This window comes from Pieris napi, chromosome 2 (assembly GCF_905475465.1).
Source record: "Pieris napi chromosome 2, ilPieNapi1.2, whole genome shotgun sequence".
Taxonomy (NCBI): Eukaryota; Metazoa; Arthropoda; class Insecta; order Lepidoptera; family Pieridae; genus Pieris; species Pieris napi.
In genome coordinates, this window is record NC_062235.1 from 446,261 (window position 1) to 460,429 (window position 14,169).

Here is a 14,169-nt window from a genome sequence, read left to right on the forward strand (position 1 = left end):
ATTGAATAAATCAAGCCAAGTCTATTGAACCAGAAAACGCTTTAAATTTTATATTTGATAACTTGATAAATTTTATATTGACACTGAGTCAGGCGAACTATCTTACGCTATGCTCTGGGTGATTGACTCAAAGGTGTATTTGTTTTTAATAAATAGAAAATATAATATTGACAAGACCTGACTGTACATTAATTGACGAAATATACTTATCGTATTAATTTGTTAACTTTCACTTGTTAGCAAATTAAATAGATATATTCTATTAACGCGAAAATCACACAAATTTAATTCCCGGCAATTTCAACATCAAAAACACGGATTAGGAGGCTTAATGCAAACTTTTCTATTTAGTTAGAACTTAAGGTATGCTTCCTAGCGCATTGGATGGTCCCCAAAAAGTTTAGAGATGGATGATGGAATGATTTTAAAAATTATTTGTATATTTCTGTATTTTTTTGTTAAATATAGATAAAATACATGCCGAAAGTCCATATTTAATATAATATATTTAATATATATTTAAAAAAAGTGGGAATCAATAATAATAATAATTCATCCACACATTATGGACATATATTATACAAAAATAGATATATAGAATATAAAATTTTACTACTCTAAGATGCGGCCTCTATTATATTGTTTGCCGTCCAATTTTTTCCTGCTCGATCTCGTCGGCCCATCGCTATATTGGTCTGGCCTTGTTTTTTTACTATTGGGCCAGTCCATTCGGTCACCGTTTTAGACCATCTAACGTCTGTACAACGGGCTACGTGCCCTACCCATATCCATTTAAGTTGTAGGGCATGTTTGCTGGGCAACAAATGATCATAAAACAGATACAGAAATCTGAGGCTCAGACCTAAAAAGGTTGTAGCGCCACTGATTTATTTATTTTTTACATTCACTGTTCAGTTTGTGAATCAATAGGCGAGCGAAAAAAATTTACAACAGATGGGGGATGAGGGATTCTTGGAGTGGGTATTTATTTTCCTTAGGTAAGATTTACAACCATGGAAAAAGTTGATTTTTAAATGGGTGACCTTTATGTGCAATAGTGTACAGTTGCAGACAGATCATTAAGTCGTGTTTACGAGACCACCAAGTGAAACAATTGATGACAATGGGGTGTCCTCAGGGATTGGATGTCGTGAGCCAAGAACGAAAGGCGATTAAGTGCATCCCATAATAAAAACCATTAGGAAAAATTTTCGTATCTATTGCTATTCAAGATTCGGTTCTCTTTAAATTTTTATCGTTCAACATTTAACAAATAAATGCATTTACGACGCAATTAAATCACCTTTTATTATATCTTACCACAGTTTAATCGTAAAACATTAAGGAGAATTTGTCATATATAATAACAAACATGTTATTAAAAATTATCTACCGCGATAGATTAAGACTTGCGCCCTTTAACCCAAGATAAGATCTGGGCGGGCGGGCGGCTTGCTACCAGTAGCAATCCAGTGCTGAGCCCACGCGCGTGTCACACAATCGCCTCTTACGACGTGACAGTGACGATTCCGAACATTCTAACATTTAGAAGAGTTAAGTGCAGTGAAACTTAAGTGAAGTATTGTTATCGGGATGTTGAAACTTTTTGGTGAGTTGTCAAGCTTTTCAGTGAATGTTTTTTTATAATATCTCGCTGTACAATATCAATAGAAGTTATAGAATATTGTTATACAAACAAACAAAACAAATTTAAAATTTTTGTAAGTTAAGCTTGTTAATGAAGTTTGATGCATTTTAAAAATTAAGAAATCAGACTACTTTTTTATGTTAATTATACCAATAATTCTAATATTAATACAATACGTATTATTATACTTGTTTGCTTACATTCTATTACATAAAAACACAAAATCTGTTACCTATGACCTCTATAATACATACTTCGCAGAAATTATATTTAATATCCGCAAAAACAGTCGTTTATTAAAAAGTAATCACCGGTAATGATGCGTAGTTACGTACTATGAAGCTGATATTAATAAATGCGATGATGTACTAACTTCAAACACATGCAAATTGATATAATGACGATATGAAAACATGAAAGGTACCGCGTGCACTGAATTGCAATGAAATATACTGCTAAAGAACACTAAATGTAGCTCGATAGTGTTGGTTTGTGTGTTTTCAGGTACCGTTTCTACTTAAACGTCTTGTACACATACTGATACATAGAAATTATCTATCATTTCTCTCATTTAATCTCTCAACGTTAGTTATCATATATCAAGGTTTTCGACAATAGTTTTATATAGATACAAAAATCCAGGGATGCTACAACTCCGGTCATCTTTTGTTGCGTGTTTGCGAATGCATGACGATTGTGGGTAGTAAGGGACTAGACTAATCGTTTTTAGGATCTGAATTAGAACCCTTTGTCGGATGTCTCCATTGCAGCTTCCAACGAAGTAAATGAAGGCACATAAAACATATCTATGACAGAAAAAAAATTGTTTTACTTTCCTCGTACCAGTATTCTTCTTTGTACCTCTGTTTTGTTTATTATTTATGAATTTATTTGTCTGGTAATTATTGCGACGTTCTTATGAAGGAAAAAAAGAACTTTAAGTCATAGCCTATATTACCCAAACTGCTATCTAGATAATAAAATAAAAATCCTTTTATTTTTTGCAAAATCAAAGTAAACTTAATCCTATTATATCCTATCTATATAAATGCTAAAAAGCTAAAAAGCTTGTTAGACCGCGTTAATCTTAAGGATTCTTTCGAATTGAAATTATTTTCTGTGTATAACAACGCTAATACCGAATTAATGACATACGGCATAGTAAATACATAAAGGTTAAATTCCATTGTCTTTAAAGAAATAAAGGTATGTGTTTTGTGATTCCAAGATTGAGATGTTTACTATTTCCGCGGTAGTCTAATGGAATAACAACAGATTAAGCTAGCTCATCTCTGAGCCAGAGAGATGGTTAAGATAGACGGAGTTTATAACTCCGCCTATTTTGTGAGTAATCTGCTACTTTTAGGAAGTATTGATCTTACATCGCTCTTTAATTACAAAGTCCTCGTGTTTTGTAACTTGTTTATGACAAAAAGGTTGGGTTTAAATGTTAGTAATCAAATCTGCTAATGAACAATGTTTAAAACGTGATGTTTTGGTCTAAATAAGAGGATTTCGCTGTACAACCATTTTAAAATTCAGTTGTCCCTTACATTAAGAAGTTTGTAAAAGGATTGAAGTTGACGTATTTGAATTAGATTTAATCACTTTGTGGTATTTTAATATTTAAGTTGTTATATCGAAAATATAAATTTTGCTTTCTAATTTATTAATATCGTTGTTTTTTACACATTTATGTTATACCAATAATTTAAAATATGAAATAACGAACGATAATGATGTATGAAATCTACAATAAGGATGTATTTTTAACTTTAAACAAAAAGTTAGTGAAATATGAATAATATGGTGAAATGTGAAATATTATGGTATTTTTATGTAATGGTAATAAAAAACATATTGATGTATCTTTTTTATGTCTTTACCAAAACTTGGTAAAACATTTTGTGTGAGTCAGGTCAAATTTTGTTCAGCTTTAGACCTTGCTATGAATATATTTTTCAAGCATATCAGAGCACGTGAATGTTGATTTTGATACCCAATATGTTTGGCTCTGACATGTCGCCATGTGATCAGTTCCCCTTTTCATTACAACTTTGATCTTGCTATATTTATTATTACACCAATAATTCATAAAGGGTGATTTGAATATATATGTATGAATAGATTGTGTCAGATCATTGGATCCCTTGTAATGTAATAGCATTCTTTTGGCGATTAAAAAGGGTGGTTCTTATCGGTTCTAAGTCCTGGTGGTAACTGGTCGAACTTGAATTCGTATATGTGGTGATGTTAGTTATTTCGACTTTGTATTTGCGTGTTGTTCCCACGAGAATGTAAGTGCGTGCTTTTCACCATGCCTACTGCTTATAGAGGAAAAATCTTTGATTTTGATTTGTTATTATTATTATTAATTAACTATTAATTACTTAAGATGTCATGTGGAACATGGTGTAATGGTTGCAGCTCCATACAAACATTGTGTAAAACAAAAAACTTGGCGATTAAAAAGAGTGGCGGAGAGTTCATAGCCAGTTCTTCTCGTCCGTTCTACGCTCTTGATTTGAGAACTGGCAGAAAATTTAAAATTAGAAGCATTTAGCATTTAATATGTATTTACTTTATTGACGTTCATAAGTGTACATTGTGTTTCCTAAATTAATAAATGATTTTGAATTTATTTTACTGGATAGTACAGTAAATTTAGAGTAATTTAATAAAAAATTGGAACTTTATAAGCGTAAAAAAGTAATAAACAATGTAGGTAAGTTTATAATTAATAAATCTATTTTGACATTGTATATTATGTAATTTGTATATATGGTTGGAAGACAAAAAGCAAGATGGCTTCTCTCCTCCGACCACGGCTTTTTGTTAAAGACGCTTGTAAAGTATTTTAGGTCATTAAAATTCGGTTAATGAAAGAAAAAGAGGCGTAATCTTTTTCATTCTTAATATCCGAAGTTGTGTGGCCAAAGTGAATGATAAAAATGTTTAAACATAATAAATAATATTTTTAATCTCAACGACTTTAAAATCTAAGTCTATACTTAATATACTAGTCATATTAATTCTGTGGATCCTAGGTTCGAGTGATTTAAAATTTTAGAGGAGGAGATGGCACTTCTATTTTACATCTAGTTGCTATTTGCACTGGCTGGAACTTGCTTGACTCAGTGTCAAGTATAGTTTAATAACCTTTTGTCTTCACAGTATTAATTGTTATATAAAACTTAATAATTAAAAATAAATAAAATGAAAATTAAAACAAATTAAAAAAGTTTGGTCCCTGTGGCAGTGTACCTTTAACGCTGGCAGCATTTCCTCGCTGTATTGCGATACTTATTCTTTGAGACTTATTCTAGTATAGTTTTATTTAAGGATTAACTTTATTTGTGACTACTTTATTTGATAACATATTACATAAATATCATATACTTGACTTCTTTCGTCATTGTAGTTTTATTTTTAGAACCCCTTATTGCTTTCCATACCTAATAACAGTTATTGTCTAGTGTTCTATGTCTCTCTTATTAAATATCGGGTGAAGCACTATTATATATATTATATTCTAAGCATATTTTAATATTCTTTCCTTTATTACATATTTGTAATTTATGGTTCGAGATGTAATCAGTGTATTTTAAAATTACAATTTTACAAGAACATAATAAAACAGTAAAAGGTTCAATTCCTCCTAAAACGGAAAGCGCGTCTTTTCGCGTGCTTTCTACTGTCTACTCTCAGTTGAGATCTCATAATTTCGACACATAGTTGAACGATATGTGTGATAACGAATAAAACTTTCTTTTCGTAGTATGTTACGAAATTATATTCATGAAATTCACTAATTTCGTGAAGTTTTAACGTGTTTTACAATAGTATAAATTTTCCATAAACTTAATAGTCTATTATATACTATTCAGTGGTATTCGTAAACAATTATTTTAACTGCTTTTAATAGAACTTTAGAAGTTTTTTTTTCAACTTTCTAAGTACTTGGTGGATATTGGAGACTAATTTTCCTGAACCGCCCACGATTCAATATGTGGATTTAAAAATAGATGCTATTTCGATAGCACTGCGTAGATTATGAAATTGGAAATCATCGAAGCGTAGCCTTTGTTTTCTTCATATATGTAATACACAGTATATATATGAAATAAATATATGACTGAAGGAAATTGTAATTTTAAGTATTGTTAGGACGTAGTCATGTCATTTTTAATCTCATCCTATTGATGAAATCTATTGCATGTTAATTATAAAATTATTTTATTTTTAATGTACGTTTTATTTTTTATAAACTCATTTATTATTTTTATTGGTCACCTATTTCAATTTGAAAGAATTTCCACATGTGTGGTGTTATTATAGCATTGTTACGAGCTAGGGGTGTAAGCAGAAACTCCGTAAATCTCTTCAAGGGTTTGTTTTAAAGTAATTAACGAGGAATCTAATAATACACAATTATGCAGAGAAACACACTAGTAAATGCACAAAACACTGTCACTAACCACAACAATTACCCACACTTAACACTTTCACAGTACTTGATCACTTGTCTACACTATTCGCACTTTTATCTCTTCAATGTTAATCTGTCGGAATTGCACTCAAAACTGAATCTTCTAGTTGCGTTTCGACGATTATATTTCTGTTTACATGTCGGTGGAAATAATTAAGAACGATATTCCAGAACATTCTGGGCAGGAATGATTATGAGTCTGGCTTCGAGAAAATGCCGATCGTCCCTTTCTTTCTCATATTGTTGTTTCGTCATTTCGTCCTTGCCTCACACTTAAAAAGTTTTCTCTAGAATATTAATTACCCTTCATTAAAGGGGTAAACCCTGAAAACGCCTGAAAATGGTTTCCTGAAAACTCTACCATGTAACAACACTTGCTCAGCAACAGCAACAAAACAAAAATGTTTCAGCCTGAATCCAATCCTGAAAACGGAGGTCATTATGTAAATTTAAATTTTCTATTATGTGTTAGAAACTCTATTGAAACGGTCGTAAATGACATTTCTGCTAGCTGAGGGAAAATCGAGAACATTTCATTCAGTATTAGTAGTCTTTGTAACAGTATTTTTAAAATAAAACCTTTCAACGTTCCATTGTACATTTTGAGTTCGCAACTAACTTTTTAATTAAAATTAGCTGCTTTATTTTCTAATTACTACAATTTAAGTATGTTTCGTTAAAAGCTTTAAAAGACTCACAAATAAACAATTACACTGATTTTAATAATACAATATAAAATCGTACCGTACCGTTACTGTATATAACCAGACAACAGGTTTTGAAGAGAACTTTGAAAGAGCGTAATATATAATTCTAAATATAATTGGTTCGTTTTTTATATGGATTTAAAAAATGCTTTCCCATATACATCATTTACTGCCTTAATAAACATGACATTATGTCTGCTGGGGGCCTACCATGAGCTTTCTTAAAATAATCCAGTTGAGATTCTGATGAGTTTAGGTTATGGATTAACTCACTAACGAACCAATTTTGTTGAAGCTCATACTTTCATTAAATTTCATCTATAAAACAGACGCAAAAATATGTCTTTGTCTGTAAAGAGGCCAGAATAGATTTAACAACTGTTACTAATTAGTAATTACGAAGTTCTAGAAATAATTAATGCATACAGTTGCAAGCTGATTTATTATCATAATTATTCTATTAAAGTATCAGGGGTGTCAACCTCTAAACGTTTCCAATTATTTGCTTTATACATTCAATCCGGATGTGATACAATTATGTACAATAGACGTTGCAATAAAAATTATTTATTTGGCAAATTTATTTCTTTAAAACTGAGATAAATAATGGTAGGGGAGCCCAAGAGGGGATTTCGGGATTTACTAAAGCGCGGCAGATTAATATATAGGGCGATACCTTGTACCCTGTTAAGTACCTCCACAAAATATGAGGCCCATATATAAGGCCGCCCGTGAAGGAGACAGGATCAGATTAGTAAAAAAAAATTGACCATCAGAAATTCCCGAGCGCGTCAGATTAAGGTAGGGTGAGTTAATTACATCCTAAAAAGTGTATATTCCACTAATCTGACACTTTGAGAGTGACGGAAAAAAAGGGGAGGGCAACAAAGTTGTAAAAAAAAACCGTCATCTCGACATTCTCGAGCGTAGCTAATTTATTTTTTATTTTGAAGGAAATAATTCAAGAATAATGAAAAATATATAATCTGACGATTTCCGCAAGCCGAAATAACAAAAAATCGTCGATAAAGTTAAATGCGTGCAGCTGCGTGATGCCTACATTTCCTTTAACCGATCGGAATCTACTAAACGGCGTTCTAAATATTTCCCTCAAAATTACATTTCCTGTGAATTTGAACCGATTCGGACCGATAGATTTTGAGAAATTTTGAAAAATCTTAAAAAAATAAGAAATATTTTTTTTTAAAGTGGTTTCTTTATTGATCAACTTCAATAACTAATCCGCCTTTGAGCTTAAAAAATCACGTCGATCGCCACCAAGCTCGTCAAAAGCGGTTGATTAGTTCGAGAGATATCGTGAACGAAAGAAACCCGAAAAAGTGTTTTTTCGGGATTACTCCGAAATTTGTGGTTCTATCAATTAAAATTGCAAAATTACTTATGATGATGATAAAACTGCGTCGAATGCCGCCAACCGCGTGAAAATTGTTTAAACGATTCAAAAGTTATTGCGGTTTGAAAATTCCAAAAATAGTGTTCTATGAAAATTCTATCAGACTTTCGAGCTGGGGAGCTCAAATGCATAGACATGTTATTTCTTTGAACTCAGCGAGCTCAAAATATCAATTTTAAGCGCCCAGGAATGGAAGTAGCGGGAAGTTGCCCTTTCGGTGAATCGTTTTTCTAAATTTTTTTTGTCAGATCAGGCGAATCCCTCTAGATAATCGTCAGATTATCAGACAGTACGTTTAGAACATAAAGATGAACCACATATATCTTAATCTGACGCGCTTGAGTATTTCAAAATTGCGATTTTTTTTTGCATATTATGAAAATGGCCGTGGGTTTGCGTGCCATCGAAATCGTCAGATTAGTGAATGAGAGCTTTTTTTTGGTGCACTTAACACTCCCTTAGAAAATCTGACGCGCTCGATAAAAAAATTTTTTTTGTCATTTTCAACCCTTAAATACAACCACCCGCATCATGCAAACGATCAGATTAACATACGTACATTATTAAAAATACGTAGGGCATAGATGCTATCAATATCTGACGCGCTCGAGGATGTCCATGCAACAGTTTTTTTTTACATATTTAACTATCTATAGCCGCTTCCCCCACCGATGAAAAGGAATTTATCATATAACATTTTTTTCTTCTTTTTATCTAAGCTTTGCATCCTAATAGGTCTCTACGACGCTCGAGTAAATCCCCATTTAGCATCGTGGGCTCCCCTACCATAACAGACATTTATAATATCTGTGCAACCCTAATTCGTTGAAAGCAGCTTTCCCAGCAAGCCTAAGTTAATCCAAAATGAAATTAATGGATATATCTTGATTCATTCCTCATTATTATGCCGTTTACAGCGATATAATCGAATTGTCTGGATTTTCGGGATTTTCACTGTCAAATGCGATTTGTAATCAGGCTTAGTAATACAATATAAAAATTTAACATAATTAAATGTAAAGGAGGGCAACTAGCAACCTCATCGCTATCGAGCGATCTCTTCCAGGCAACCACTGTGAGAAAAGAAAAAAATAATGTATTCAATTAGATGCCTACCTTAGGCAAGAAGTGCAAAAATACATATTACATATAGTTATAAAAAAAACTAAACAGGAAGAGAAACCAAACTAAACTAATAAAGGATACATGAAAAATAAAAGTAAAAAGTGCACATGAATCACGATAATTTAATTTAAGATCAGTCTCACGTCAGTTAGCAGTTAGTACATTATTGTAGGAAAACATACACGAGTCGCACTTATAGTTAAATAGTAGTAGTATACTTTTTATCTGTAATAAAATATTTTATGTATTTTCCACAAGTAACTCAACAGGCACATTATTCTTAAAATAGTTAAAGAAAGAAGTATATTATATAGAATCTATATATTGTAGAATTTGTAAGTATCGTGTATACGATGTAATCTTCTTTGGCTTTCTGATAACAACGAAACTGGTCTCTTATTTGTATGACGTTTGTCGTTTTCTGGCCTTTGTGTGTAAAACTTATATTAAAATTCCAGCGGTTTTAATTGAAGAATCCAATTATGCGCATTATATGGCCCCGATTTTACTTTGTTAGCGTTTTTCATTATTAAAATATCGGATTACAACCATTGGAGATAAATTATAGCTATAAGTATAGCTATGTTTTATTGACCGTTATTGTATTGATTATTAGAGAAATTTTTAGTGGACGAACAGATTTGCAAATTTCTGTTTTTGTTTTACTGATTATATTTCAAGCAGAAAACAGTGAATTGTATTATATAAATTAAAACTTTTAATCCATTATTTCCCCGAGAATAATTTGAATAAGTGTTAACTAAACCATATAATATGATTGTGTTTATTTGTTGGAGGCTAGCTGGATTCTTTCTTAAATAGTTTAGAAATAAATATAGTCTATGCTACTCATGTATATTGTGGCATTATAATAATAGTTTTTGAGTTCTGCCTCTTTAGTTTATAAGTGTAGATCTTTAGTAACAAAATAATAGAGATCATGTAATTAATAAGGAATTTATATATATTATTCCTAACATTATAAATCTACAGAGCAATAAACAATTTTAAACAAACCAGCAACTGTAAATCTTACAAGAATCATAATAAGCGTAATTAATACAGTGTAAATAACGCCTATTTTGCTGTCACTGCAGTCTGCGTTTACTACTACTGTTATACTAGATAAATATAATGTGATATTCATAACGTGAATCGTAACTTCACGTTTCTGTAATTGGCTTTTAGTAATGACACAGGGCACGTCTCCAGATGAAAGGGCAGTTGATTTAATTTGTACGGACTGTCAATGTCCCACATCCCGCAATGGTACCCAAACCTCAATTAGGTGTTGGAACCATTTCCTTTTAGGCATAGGCTTGCTCGATTTCTGTCTTATTTGACTTTATTGCAATATATGTTGCGAGTGAGGTTTAATGTTATAATCATTGAACACGATTATAACATTAGACTTGGCTTCGTCGCGCTAAAGTGTCGCGTCAAATTATTTCTAATTCAGCATGTCCGAAACGCAAATATGTTATAACCAATAATTATGCGGAACATGTACTGTTAAACAATATCAAGTCAAAAATCATTTATTCATGTTAAAGGTAACAAGATGTTTATACACTTATGAACGTCAAAAAATAAATATACATTAAATGCTTCTAATTTTACATTTTCTGCCAGTTCTCAATTCAAGGGCATAGAAATGAAGAGAAGAACTGGCAATAAATTCTCCGCCTCTCTTTTTAATCGCCAAGTTTTTGTTTTACATATTTTCTAACTGCAATAACTTATTGTATTTATATTTGAGATACGACCTCCAACTGTTCAAAGTAAGAGTGTACTCCTCCATCAAAGGCGGGCCCCTCCTACCCACTAAAAATTGGTGTCCATGACTGCCCTTTTCCCTTTTTTTGCCCTGAGCGTCCCGTGGGCTCGTTTGCACCCTATTCTATAAAAAAAGTGTTGCTTATTTTAACTTATGTACTCGCGTTAGAAGTTATACTTCTATGGCGTAACAATAAAAACCTTTTCAAAATTTTTATTATCCGTTTGTAGAAAAAACGACACTAACAATAGAAAAAAGCTCGTAATACATTAAAAGTTTTATTATAACGCATCATATAGTTTATTAAAGTTTATTTTAAATATCACAAAAAAATTAAAGAAATTGACATTTTTTGTTTTGAAATGTTGATGCTCTGCTAACTTCAGGGTGGCGGTTTTTTGTGACGTGTGCGTGCGAATCGTATAAATTACTCTAATAATTTTTCCCTTACGCGCGAAAAGAAGTTTTACTTCAAAAGTGTTTTGTAATTGTCCATACGTTTGAAACTTAAAACAAAATGGAAACGGAAGTACGTAAATAAAAATAAATTATTAATCGATTTTTATTTTGATAGCATTTTGTAGAGATTAGATAGAGTAATCACAGAAAAAATAACTTGGAAGTAAATCCAATCTACCGTTATGATTCGACAGGTTCAATTGACAACGGTTGACATGAGCGGAAAATCTCGTAAAATCATGTAAATCTAATGAAAGATTACATCTAAGGTCTATTGCGTGTTACTTAAAATTATAAACAAAACGTTCTTTTTATTTCTTCTATTTTTCTTGGCTATTCTTTTTTATAAATATGATCAGAGAGAATTAAACTAAAGTAGGCTGTTAACGAATCATTTCGTTTAATATAAAAATTAGAATATTTTCGTTGATATTAAAAATATTTCATATTTTAATACTATTCCCAGAAGAGGTCATTACTCTTAGAATATAATTGGACACCAAGTATAAGTTTGCTATATTTTGGCAAAAGGAAATTTCTTATATATGTTTAAGTCTTAGATAATATTTTATTTGGAATGATTATTTATATATTTACAACACACCAGTATACAGGTATTTACAATTCTCTTAAGCTTCATAGTAATAATACTAATTATAATGAATAAATATAAAAATAAAACACATTTAAAAAGTTTGGTTCCATTCATAATATACGTATACCTTTAACGCTAGCATAAAATTATATGAATAGCAATATGTGTGATTAAAACTTAAACTATTTAAAACATTAATAAAAAATAGTTTTTACCCATACCCTTTGGAGTAGAGACTCTTAGGCCGTGAGGTTCAAATGCACAGGCGTTAATTAAAGATTTAAGTTGGCGCCTGGTAGATAGTACCGGTGACCCCAGAGTTGGTGCTTTCCGCGCTCAACGAATAAGTATCGCAATACAGCGAGAAAATGCAAGCTTATTAATATTTAATTATTATTACTATGTAGGTTATGAAAATTGTAAATACTGTACCTATATTTGATTGTTATGTTTAGTTTTTAATAAACGATTGTGTATAAACATAGTGAAATGTAAAAATATAGTTTTGTAAAAAGATTTTCGACTCAGTCATCTTGTTTAATAAGTAAAAGCAACCATGTCTATATACCTGCATTATACTTAGTATTAATTTTAGAAAATTCGTAATTAGACTTTAAATGACACATTCTAAAAAGCATATATTCTCAAGAATAAGTATAGTAATAAGAATAGTATCTTTATTATATACTTATTCTCAAGAATAAGTATATAATAAAGATCTTGAGGTCTTGAATTAACCGAATAGTTTAAGCTCTGTGTCCGATTAATATATTATCTGTAATATGTAAGGTACTGTATATATACGTATGAATTTATAATGGATACATAATGTATATAAGAAGGATTCATCTTTGTACATATGTCTCCATTAAAACTGCTCATGCAATATATTCTGTATTGTGTCCTCAACCCTGCCCGAGGCAAGGTAAGCCGTGAGCTTTTGGCTTTTCACTGGATAAAAGAAGTTTTCTATGTACACGAAAAAAAGTAATCTTTTCTTGTACTGTATATGATACCTACTTGATAAAGGGTATTTTAATCTACATATAACAATGCTACCTTAAATAACTTAGAAAAGTCTTTGAATCTATATATATGTATATATTATTTGACTATTTCAAATACTCATTGTATTTTAATATCAATACTTCGAAAATTATAGTTATACGATAACTTAGAAATGTTGTACTTTCTATCGCTTTTTTGAACGCAACAACAAGTCTGAGCTTACAAAAATTTGCTATGATAATTTAAACACATACTTTCATAGCGTTATGTCGTACAGTATTCTACTGTAGGGTGCTGCTGCAGAGGTTCAATTTATTGTATTTCTCCGAGGGAGTCGGTACGGAATAAGTTTAAGGTATTAAATATTACGACACTATCTGATCAATATATTCTTGAAGCCTTGTTGTATGTACAAAACAATATAAACGATTATAAAACAAACTTTCACCAGTATAATACGCGACACAGAACTAACTTGAGTATACGACCAACCAGGCTCCAGAAGATAAAGCACTCCTTATATGGAAATTGTATTCGTTTTTACAACAAACTCCCAAGTGAAATTAGATAATTATCCCTAAATAAATTCAAAGCCCTCGTTAAACGTAAATTAATCAATAAAGCTTTTTATAAATTTGACGAATATTTAAATGATCCTAATCCTTGGGATTGATTTGCTCCAGTTCAAACAATTTGTATGACTCAAAACTTAGCGATTAAAAAGATTGGCGGTTTCTTGCCCGCTCTATGCCCTTGACTTGCGAACTAAATTAGGTAGTAAATGAAAATTTACAATATTTAATCTAACTTATTTTTTGACGTTCATAAGTGTACTTGTTTACCTATATGAATAAAGTTATTTTGAGTTTGAGTTTGAAAACTAGTAATATTACAAATAAACATTAAATGGGATAAATAAACCTTCAGATGATTACTCCAAGTTGGTA

General features: G+C 31.1%; 1 protein-coding gene across 2 annotated transcripts in view; it reads left to right on the plus strand.

Annotated features, from left to right (window-relative positions):
- The first annotated feature begins 1,452 nt into the window (after window positions 1–1,452).
- The window catches only part of LOC125057246 (adipokinetic hormone/corazonin-related peptide receptor variant I), a 44,756-nt gene continuing 32,039 nt past the window's right edge, over window positions 1,453–14,169 (plus strand). For both annotated transcript variants that reach the window (XM_047660826.1, XM_047660832.1), the window contains exon 1: window positions 1,453–1,609. The gene's annotated coding sequence lies outside the window, so the exon portion shown is untranslated. The remainder of the gene's footprint in view (window positions 1,610–14,169) is intronic.